The sequence below is a fragment of the Xiphophorus hellerii genome, chromosome 22 (genome assembly GCF_003331165.1).
Source record: "Xiphophorus hellerii strain 12219 chromosome 22, Xiphophorus_hellerii-4.1, whole genome shotgun sequence".
Classification (NCBI taxonomy): Eukaryota; Metazoa; Chordata; class Actinopteri; order Cyprinodontiformes; family Poeciliidae; genus Xiphophorus; species Xiphophorus hellerii.
Window position 1 is genome coordinate 15,747,233 of NC_045693.1, and position 11,980 is coordinate 15,759,212.

Below are 11,980 nucleotides of genomic sequence, written 5' to 3' on the forward strand. Positions count from 1 at the left end.
CTTTATAATAACAGAAGCAGTTTTGTGGTCATTCCTGAAATCTTTCTGCACATCCTGAGTAGTCACACATACTGTAGATGACCTGACGCGTATGCCTCAGAGGTATGAGGCATATAAACTCGTTGAATGACTCACATCGATTAAACAGGTGGTTTCCTCTGTTTAGACCAGAAATGAGACCAGAATCTTTGGTCCTCTGTTTCTGTCTGCAAAGCTGTTATACAGATGTGAGAAAGTCTTGTGTTTGTGCTGCGTTTCTTGGTCAAGACCACATGATTCTGGTCTGCACTGGCAGAGAATCTCTGGTCTTTGCCGCAGCAAAACAATCCCCCCAAAAAACAACATATTTTCTATTTCATTGACAATAAAATTATATGTGCTAGCCATTTGTGCTCTTAGAAACAATTCAGCTGACAAAAGAACATTCATGATCAGCTCCAGGCTGCACAGTAACGTGGTTGCTAGCACTTTTGCTTTTCAGCAAGGAAATCCTGGTTTTAAACCTTGGGCTGGGGTCTCTCTGCATGGACTCTGCAGGTTCTCCGATGGTCAGAAAACATGCTTGTTAAGTTAACTGGTCTCTCTAAGTTTCTCTCATGAGTGAGTGTGTGTCCATGGGTCAGTCTTGTATCTCTCCACATTGCCCTATGAGGCCTGTCCATCACAGAGGAACACAGAGCAGAGTGTGTCCTGCCTCTCGCCTGTTGATAATCATGTATAGATAGGGAGGTATGCACAGTGGATGTCTTTTCAAAAACAAATATATATAAAAATGTCCTCTTTCCTGCAACTTTTCAGTAATAACAGATGCCCTTCATAGAGTGCTAAATCCTATCTATTCTCAGCAAGCTGCTACTTGCTTGCTGAGAAACACCAACCACCTGAGGAATGGTTAAAAAGCAACTAAATATAAGTTACAATACTATGTTAAATGAGTTAAAGTAATTACACTGCTACAGCATTTTAAATGGAGCAACATGTGACTTTAACCAGTCACATTAAAGTTAACAATGCTTATAGACGTCACTGTTTAAAACAAACTAGAGAGGTCTAACTGTTTCTCCTAATTTAATATTCAAACTACATAAATAGTTTTGTTTCTGCCACCTCAAGATGATCAGTGCCACAACTTGGCCACCTATGACAAAAACTCTGCTTAAAGTTCTTCACAAAACACGTATCATGACACAAAGTGTTTTCTCTGTATTGAGAAAGTATTTAAAAGTCTGTATTGACTTCCTTTAAATCTCGACTAAAAACCCACCTGTTTAGGATTGTATTTGAAACGTAATCAATTACAAATTTATTGATGGAACCTGACTTAATGTCATGTTTTGATTGTTGATTCTATGTTGCATTGTGTTTCTGTGTTTGATATGATGTAAAGCACTTTGAAATGCCTTGCTGCTGAAATGTGCTATACAAATACAATTTTATTTGATTTTGATTTGATTCTCTATCGCCTGACTTTTGACCCCATTTGAGAGGTTTTAAGAGGTCAAATCATTTATCAGTAACATTACCCGTGAAGTTGGAGAGACATTTTGTGTGTGTGTGTGTGTGTGTGTGAGTAGATCCATTTCAGATGAGGAATATCATTAATGTTGCATGTTGTCAGAAGAGGAGCAGGGAGGTTTCTGCCCATCGGCCTCTGGCAGATCGCTTACCTTTGAAGCTTTTCTTTCCTCTGATGGGAGTTGTTGTTTGTGGAAAGCAGAGTTTGTTCTCCAACCCTTTTTGGTCACAAGGAGAAGCACACATCTCCACCCTTTCCTCTGTAAAACTGACCTTACATTAAAAGGCCATCAATAATTATAGCGAGCGATTCGTTACACCATCATATTTAAAGTAGAAAAGCGATTGTATTACAATTTATTTGATTTATTTCATGGAAACTAGTTAAACTGAGATTTAATTTTGAAATCAATATACCCTTTCTTCCAGAAGAATCTGTTAAAGTTGTCTTACACATGAAAATCTGAAAAGTACGGTTTGCCTTTGTCTTCCTTTACTCTGAAACTGCAGAATCTATGAATCTGTCTATGAATTTGTCTTCAGAAGTCACCTAATTAGTAAATAGTGTCTAGTAACCCAGGAAAAACCTGACGTGCACATGGTCATCCATGAAAAGGAGCCGAGCTATCCATGTTACTAGAGGAAGTTGCAGCACACCAAAACTCAAGGCCTGGATTTGAATACTAAAGTATTAACTCAGAGATCCTGAATAAAAATGTGCATCATTCTTTTTCATATTTTGACTTAAAGAAAGGAAAACAATTGAAAACTGGGCATAATTTTCCTTCCTTCCATTTCACAAATGTGGGAAACTTTGTGTTGGTCTATTTCATAAATTAGATAAAACCTGCTGGAGTTTACGGTTGTAAGTTCAATGGATACCTTTTTATTCCTTTGAGGCATTCGTGATAATCTTTTCTTCATATGGACACATGTAACTTCATGAAAGAGAAACTGCACTACCTATTGCCTCTCAACATTCTCTGAAATAATTCCTAATTTTTTGAGGCGTCGAATATTACATCTGTTCCTCTGACAGATTGAGACTGAACCAATGTTTGAGCATCTACCAAGGAGAAAAACATTTCCTGTGGCTTTTCCATGTCACGTCCTGGAGAACAATAACTCTCTGCCACTGTGAACGCTCGACAAACAAGCCTCATTTGTCTCAGACGTGAACCACACTGCTTCTCCCCTCACACTCCGGTAGCAGCTGGGTGTGATTGTTTGCTGAGTGGTCATTCATAGGCATGCACGTGTGTGCATGTGTGAAATAAGACTCCAGCAGAGAGGACAGGCTAGGTAACCCCATGCCCAGGCAGAGACAGACGGCTTTTGTGGCCACTTCCCCACCCCGGCCCTCTTTGACCCCTGCTGGTATCAATTGGGCCACAGGTCTGTTGACAATCAGGCCGTTTCATCGAAGGACCAAAGCTTCCTGGTATTGGGTGGGGGGTCCGGCAGTTCTGGCTCAGTAACTGATTACTGCTGGTGAAAATCAGACCTGTGGAGTCAGAAGTATTATGAGCAGAACCTGATCTAATGACGGTGTTTTACGAAAGCATTCATAAACCTTGGACTCTTTCACATTTTCTTCAGTGGAGGGAGATTTTCTCGTCACAATAAAATCCTGAAAAGTGTGACGTACATTTGTATGCAGCTCCTTTGCACAGCACTTCAGAATCACCTGCTGCTGCAAATACAATATAGCTGCAGCATTTACCAGCTTTGCACATCTGGTAGAATTGGGTTTCTGCTCATTTTTGAAAAATAGCTTAAACTCAGTCAGATTGCCACGAAATTTTAATTTGATCCAAGTCTGGGAGATGGTGGACCTTTCTTACATATGAATATACTTAGACTGTCTCATTGTAGGTCTGGCTGCATGACTAAGATCATTGTCTTGGTTTAGGGTGAACCTAAATCCCGGTCTCAGGTCTTTTGCAGCCTCCAGCTCATTCTGGGGTATTCCACTGTAATCTGAGGAAGATTACTGTAATCTGAGGCAAGAAGGGATGTTTAGTGCTTCCGCTGACTCTTGGTCAGCCCGGAGGTCTCCTCATAGGTGGGCACGCCTAAAAATACCTCCAAATAGAGGGACCCAGAGAGACCCTTTTCTTTAAAAACAAACAAACAAAAATAGCTGTGCACAATTGTGCTCTGTTTCAGATATTTATTCAATAAAATAAATATCACAACCCCTTGATTAAAATAGAATATAAGTATGAAGTGTGATGCAGTCCACATTCCTTAGAAGAAACTATTAAATATTTTTAAAGAAAAAAAAAATTTCATACATTTTTATTATTATTATTATTATTATAGACCTACCCAATAAATTAGAATAGTATTGAAATGCAAATTATTTCAGGAACTTTATCTCCAAGTGAACCACATTATAGAAATTAAACTGATGTTTGAAAACCTTTATTTCTGTTATAATGATGACTTCTTGTTTACAGCTAATAAAAAAAAAGATTAGAATATTGCTTCAGATTAATAAAAGACATTTTCAATACAGAAATATGGGTCTGATAAATTTAATACCTGTTTTTAGAGGTTGCTATTTTCACATGATACTTTTAGTCTGACAAACACAACTCATTTATTTAATATATTTATTTATTTATTGGATAGGGACAAGTGTAGCAATTATTAATAAAAATGGCTAATTTGCATTGCTTGTCCCTAGAAATTCCTTTAATTAAATAATTTTTAAAATCTGAACATATATTCTAATTTATTGAATATGTCTGTATATGCAGTGTTGTTAGGCTGCAGTGTACAGTGAGTATTTCATGCAGTGCCTACACTGTACACAAACACACTATGTTCTGTTTTTAACTGTCATGCTACCACGGACTCTGAGCAATATCAAAATCGACCGCTGCTCACGCACACCCAACATAAACCCACTGGGACTGCGCAGTAAAACCCGTTTGTTTGCTCTCTGTGTTGTTCCTGAACGGTTCCGCCTCTGTTGTTGACTTTGCCGTAAAATGTGGGCAAAATAAAACCTGAGGTTACGATTTCTAGAGTTAAATCATCACAGTTTAACTGGCACAGAGGTTCAAAACGTTTAAAAACTGCCCCGTTGTCTGCATTGTGAAGCAAAGGATTGAATTTCCTCTGCGATAAATTTAGGTCATTCAGATGACAAATGACCCAGCTTCCGCGCCTCACATCCTCTGAGATAAACCAACCTTTTCTCACCCTTTCCTCCTCCCTGAGTTTACTCAGGAATCTCTGTGACCAAAGTCAAACAAACAAGTCAACCGCCCCTCTTACGTGCTGTTTGATTTTCTAGGTAATTGATACATAAGAGGCTCCATTGAAGCCGCACTGCTTGTGTTCCTCAGCTTACCTGAATGGGCCCCTGAAGCAGTGGAGCAGAGGAGAGGGGGGCCCCTGTTCGGCTGGAGCCGAAGGAGCTCGGCTTGCTCGAGAGCGGCCGGGCAAAAGTAGAGGAGCTGTTGAGGAAACGATCCGACTCTGAAAAAGCTTTTCACTGGGAATACTAGGTTACACTGTGTGAACGTTCCACGTATGGACTTCTTTTTTTCTTTTCAGTGTGTCTCTGGGGAGCTCATGAACGCTTCACCTCTGTGGATGAGCACTTGTTCACTCACAAGTGTTGCTACCTGTGATGGGACATGATGGGCAGGTGGAACCACACTGCAACTTTAAACCAAAAAACCCCGATTCCCTGTTTCACCACCTAACAAAGTTACACAAAGCCAAGCATTCACCTGAGCTTCACATCTACATTTACAGTCGGTGGAAAAGCAGACACTCCTTAAACACTACTGTATGCTGCCCTGAAGGGAAGTATGTCACGCCGTAGCATAATTACACACTGCAAGGATTGTTGATACCCGCTCGCAGCCTGCAAAAACAAACATTTCCATTGTAAAACGGCTCAGAAGAGTGCAACCAAGTGAAAACTAACAAGAGTAACGGCAACTTTAGGACAACAAAGTGTGTGCGGTAAAGCTAAGGAACATTAGCAGTGAAAGCTGCAGGTGTTCAGAGACGTACGACTGAAAACTCAAACCAAACAAATCAATCTATAGATGTGGTTTTAGCTCTTGATGTCTTTTTTGGCTGAATAAACTGCCGGGTTTTTCTGTTTTCTCTGCTGAGTCCGAAGATGAGTCGGCTTCTGGCATCAGACTCCCTGACAGATGTCTGCATGCAAACACCGACATCTACTGTGTGTCAGATACCAGCTGAATTAATATCAGCATGACACACAAGGTCATGTGCAAAAGATTTGGCTTTAACAAACTTGAATATCAGAATTTATTTATTTATTTATTTATTTATACTCAGGATTTTCTTTTCCAACTATCTCCAACAATCGTTTAAGAATCAACAGAACAGATTTCTTTACTTTTTCTGCTAACTTTTTATCTCAAAGTCTCACTAAAAATAAACCCAACGTTCTTTTGACTCTGGACTTAAATGTCATGTTTTGTGGTTGTGGAAGAGCCAAAAATGGTGGAGTTTAATGAATCAACTGAAACAAACAGGCTGACAGGAAATGCAGAACATTGGGAGGACGAGTTGGAGAATAAAAGAACTCAAACTAGAGGTTGGAATCCTGAGGAGAGTGGCAGGACGAACAGGTGAGCGGAAATAACATGAAGAACATCTGTGGAGGAGAATGAACGGCATAGGGAGCCTGGATAAAAATGAAAAATGGATAAAAATGAAAAATGTGCTTGTAAAAAGTTCAAACATTACAATGGAAAGAACTGAAGTTGATCGAACCAAACCGCAACAAAGTGACCAGATTTAGTGTTGTATTTACTTTGAAAACATTACATGTTGTTAAAGTCACATTGTCCTGATGTGAGGTTTTATTATTGGAAAAATAGAAATAAATCAAACACTTCCTAAATTTCACATCCTGGCCAACACAGGCATCCTCCAGCTTTTCGTCCAGCATGTCTTCCTGTGCATGCCAGGAAACCCCCCGAAACATTTCCTGAATGTCCGACATCACCTTGAAGGAGGGGCCGCAGTGGAAGTCCGCTCTTCCTGACAGCCCGATTCCCCGTTTATGTTTTAGTCTGGGTATGTGGTACTTCATATATCCTCCCCTGACTGAAGAACTGTATGTATTTTGGACACTTTTAACGAAGCTCATATGCTGAGAATGTCTTTGATGTCGCATTGGCAGGAAGACTTACAGGCCCTGCTCCTTCACTTCAAAGCTGCAGTTTGGTTTGGCTCTGCCAGGAAGTTAATTTGGTGACAGGTGACACATCACAGAGCGAAGTGAAGCCTTGATGATGGTGGAGTCATCAGTCTGCTGACGTGTCTGATTCCAATTTAGGATGGAAATTCGAGGCCAATAAGTGAAACAAAAGGTGGAGGAAAAAGATTTGCAACGGTGAGCGTTCTTTAAAGAAATGAAGTAAGCAGCAAGAGATTGTCAAGATGCAGAGAGTCTAATGTGTCTTAAAAGTACAGATGGGTTTGTTCCCCCCTGCACTAATTTTCACCACAGAAAGCCTTCTGTTTTATGAACGACCGCCTGAGGAACGGAGCACCATGAGCCCGTTCTATTAGTGTTCAGCCTTTTCACTTTCAAACAAAGACTTTAATGTTTCCATTTATGTAATAAATGTCAGATGAGGTTCCAAAGTATTAGCTATCATTTGAAATGCATTACACGGGATCTGCTGAGTCACAGAACGGTAACGTCCCAGCATTTACTCTGAGCCATATCCTTTGAATTTTGCTTTATCATGTTGCTGGCGGATTTTTGCTTAGCATCAAACACTTGTTACGTTCTTATATTGTTACTAAAATCAAATTAAAATAGAACCAGCGTAAACTGTACAGACAAAAAGTAAAAAAAAAAAAATTATCTATATTTTGCATGCGTATCTGGTAACTGGAGCATTTAAATGAGTTGCATTTGTTTTTCATTTACTTTTTACTCACCAACTAGAAATTATTCTAGATGGTGAGTTAAATGATAATAATGAAATTTAATTGACGTTTCTTTGTCATGTCAATAACAAGGATGGATATCAAGGATGAATGGATAAAAATGATGACAACGATAATAGTGATTTCTTATTTTAGGAGGCTCTTAATGCATGTATAATCTTGCTATTCCTGCAATATGTCCGTCTGTTGTGCGTTTAATCGTTTTGTTGACACGATTAACCCAGTAATCCAATGATTACTTTCAGCAAAGAAACATCTGAAACTTTATCCTGCCTTCACTTTGAGTCGCTGCGAGTCTTGAAACCATAAATTCAAAGAGAAGCTCGTCTTACTGTTTATAGTCCTTTCATTTGAGTCATAAATCAAGGCGGTGACGTTAGTCTCCAAAAATGCCTCATCTTGAATCCTAATGTCCCCTCACTATATGTAAACTATCATGTCTGCTCACTGTCGCTTTTTCAAAGAAGGGGACTGTTATGGCGGGGGACGTCAGTGTGTGAACACAGTCCGAGGCATCTGTGAGGGTGTGTACATGGTTGGATGTACCTTCAGTTCAAAATCTCCTCCCATCCTGCATTGGAAAGACAAAGTTACATCAGCCCTTTGCTTTCACACAATGTCAAAGTACAGATGGAGACACGCATCACACTGGTTGTGTTCTTCAGCATGTCAGCAGGGCCTTTGTGTGTATTTATGGTTTATGAATATCCATCAGTCACCACCTTCTAAAGCACATCACTATTTGAGCAGTCTGTATAATTCAGTTTTCTTCCCTAAACAGAGCCCCTACTCTCTGAAAAACCTTTCCTGCCCTCTTCTGTGTGTAAGGCTTATTAAAACAACACACTTCAATTACAGTCCCGTCTCAAGGTAATTATGTTTTATGACAAAACCACTATCATTATGTTTGTCTGGCCCCCTGCTGATCCTATGAAGAGAGACGCTCCTGTAGGTTTCACTTAAGATGAGCGTTGATTTGTGCTCTGAAGCACCCAGGCATGCACACGCAGCTTGTTTAAATGTCTCCGTGAGACAAAAAGGGGACTCTGAAGAAGACCTGCTTTGATCACCGCAGCGACCAGCGACGGCAGAGCGCTGAAATAATGAAATTGTAATAACAGAGCACCTTGACTGATCCAGAAACGTGTTCATTCAGGCATGAAGATTGAAAGACATTCTTGAAGGGGAAAAAAGGTCCTAACAAAACCCCCCCCCAAAAAAACAAAGAGGAGATTCAATTAGGAAATTAGGATCACAAACTTTAATGCCTGTGTTTTCCCTGACAGTTTCTATGAGTAATACTTCTGCACAGTGGAAAGTATTTTAATTTATACATTGAGTTTTGACAACCCAAAACAAAAAAAATCTAAAAAGCGTGGCCATAAATCTTGTGAAGGAGGCAGTAAACATGTGGAAGAAGAAGGAGCAGTGGTCGGAAAATGTAACGCACTGCATGAAGAGAAACACTAAATAAACGATCTTTATGGTAATACAGGGAGGTGGCAGCATTGTGCTGTGGGGAGGCTTTTCCTTAGCAGGAGAGGGAAGCTGGTAACAGTGGAAAGATGGAGCTAAATACAAGGTAACGGTTATCATTCCATACTATATTCATGTGTTAGAATGGCGCAGTCAATGATTTATTAATCTTTACTGATGCTTCACATCCAAACTGGAGAAATTCAGCTATTTTGCAAGAAAAAAGTCAGGTAAAAATTTCAGCCTCTAGATTTCCAAAGCTATTCAAGTCATACAATTAAGATACACTGAATATGGAAAAGTGAAAGTTACCTTTGTAAGGTGCTGTAACTTAAAGCAGTGTGAGCCATAGCACTGTTTCACCTTCCCACAACCTTAAATCTGTTGAACACATTGTATCCTGTTTGTTTAATCAGGAGAGTGAGGATACTGAGGAAATCCCCCAGAACAGACTTGCTAGTGACCTTTGACATCCACCATGTGATGCAGAAGTGACCATTTTTTCTTTCGCTGTTAAGACTTTAGGTGTAACCCAAGCAAGAATGTGACACTCCTTCCAACATGCATGCAAACCTGATGCATGCAAAAGAGAGCGTTTGCATCGATGCAGAAGTCATTACTCATGCATATAGGCGGACATGCAAGAATTGCATTTAGTCTTTGGAACGATCCGGGTCATATTTAATCTTGGCTCTGGGTCCGGGGGAGAGCCTTGTGGGGTCGTTCTGGTCCTGCGAGTCAGCCTCCTATAGCAGGACCAGATGTTTCAGTTTGTAATGTGCAGACGGGAACCTAAAGCTAAGGGCTGTGGCTCACTGAAATTATCATATGGAAAATATACACGGTGATCACGTCGAGGCCGTTGGAACTTCAGGGACATCTGATACCACTTTGAAACCGGTCCAGTGCACAGCCAGAGGAAGACATATGTATGTTAATTAAAAATCAGGGGTTTAGGGTGCAGAATTTCACATCATTATTGTATCTCGTTGAACTTTGCTTTATGATAATCAGTCCTGCAGGCAGACTAAACATTTGAAAAAAAAAAGGACTTCACATTTTGAATGCGGTTAAGACCCTATTGTCTATCCTCAAGTTAAACAAAGAGCCTGCCAGCATTTTTATCAGGAGGAAGCTCGCAGCGTCAAACAATGACAGCATTTCTCCAGACTTCCACATAATGCAAACAGTTTCCACATTGTTTGGTGTGACTATTCCCTAAGCATGCTTTCTGTATTGAGAATTCACCTTATTTCTAGCAAAAGCACTGTTAGACAGCAACAATTGTCTACCATATAAAGAGGATCTTTTACTGAAAATAAACGTTACTTACTGCCAGCACCTTTAACTGAAATATTTACAGAGTAAGTGAAAGAAATGTTCAGAATATCTGTTGAACGGCGACTGCAATTTCTTTGTTTTGATATGGAAAGAAGAAAACCAACACTCTTCATTCAATAAACGTAAATGGTGGAAGAAGAATAAGAACTGAACAGGGGTAGAAAATTTTTGGGTTTTCTGGAACAATGTTCAGCCTGGACGGCAGCAGAAAGATGTAGTTTTCTAAAATTAATTTAAAGACCCAAACAAAAACTCTGGTGTTAACTATGTGCAAATATTTCCTGATATATATATTTTTAATAATGTACTGCTGTCTTGGCCAGATCTCTCTTGCAAAAAGAGATCTCTGTGGGACAAACTAGACCGAAAAAAAGATTTCTGTTTGTTTCTGGCATCAGCCTTCTCTTCCTTATCATTTTGCTCAGTGACTTGTGGGTCTCATATTTACACCACATGGAAACAGAGGCACTGTTAAGCAATTAAAAATGTATTGACAGAACTCAGCTTAATTAAAAATGCTTCAGATTTATTAGAATTGTTAAGGGTGCTAATAATTATTTTACTAGCAAATTGTTCAAAACAACTTCTAAACATGGGTCTGGTTTATTCCACAATTTTAAGAGTAAGTTCATGCTACTGCATTAAAGAAGGCTTTTTTATTTCAAGGCCTTTTTACAAGTTTTCCTAGAACTGCTAGTAAATGTGGTTGGCCCATTATATTAGTTGTTTATTTTGCACAAGAATTAAATAGTAGATGTCTGAATGTTGTACTTCAGTGAATATTTTTTACTGATATCAGTGAGTGATCAGCTTTCCAGCTTAAACTTCCTCCAATGCGCTAAATAATAAACTGCTGCAAAGGCACATTCATTGCTCACTACTCATATCTTAGTAAATCAATCAATGTTTTGACCAAAATGAAGAGGAAAAGTTAGACTTTAAATCACCTGAAAGAAACAGGCAATGAAGAGACGCCAGCTAACATCCAGACATGTTCTTTACAAAGTAATGCTCTGTGGATTTTGTACAGTAGTTTGAAAAAGTACTGCAGAAATAGTAAAACGCAAAACTTTGAAGGACCATTGAAAAGGATGGAGATTTGTTGCTCAAAACTAAGTTGGCAAACCTAGAAATCTGGGTCTTTGGAATGAAAACATAAATATATAGGTGGTTTAAAACTTTTGCAAAGTGTTTCATCCATTCATTTTAGTAGACCTACTTAACATTTACAGGCTAATGGATAAATTACACATCACAGGACAAACTCAAACTTGCGCCTAAGGGTTGGTTCAAATGTCCCAATTAAACTAGCATGTACGTTTTTCAGTGGTTAAAGGAAGCTGGACAAAATCCACACATATATGAGAAGAACACACAAACTCTAGACAGGAAAGACCAAGGCTTAGTTCTGAATCCAGAACCTTCTATGTGCTACATAGAACTGTTAGATCAGTTTCCCCCAAAAAGCAATCCACAAAACCCATAAGTTTGTCTTTATTTGGACTGTGTTCAAATAGGACGCTGTTTTAAGACAATAAGGCATTGTAAAATGTGAGAGCATCTTAATCAGAAAGGGTCAATTTTGATCACTTTGGTTAAACTTTTATAACAAATTTCTCATTAAGAGACTCGAGAAAATCAAGACAAGCTTTCTCCACGTTCCCTAAACTTCACTCCTTCACTT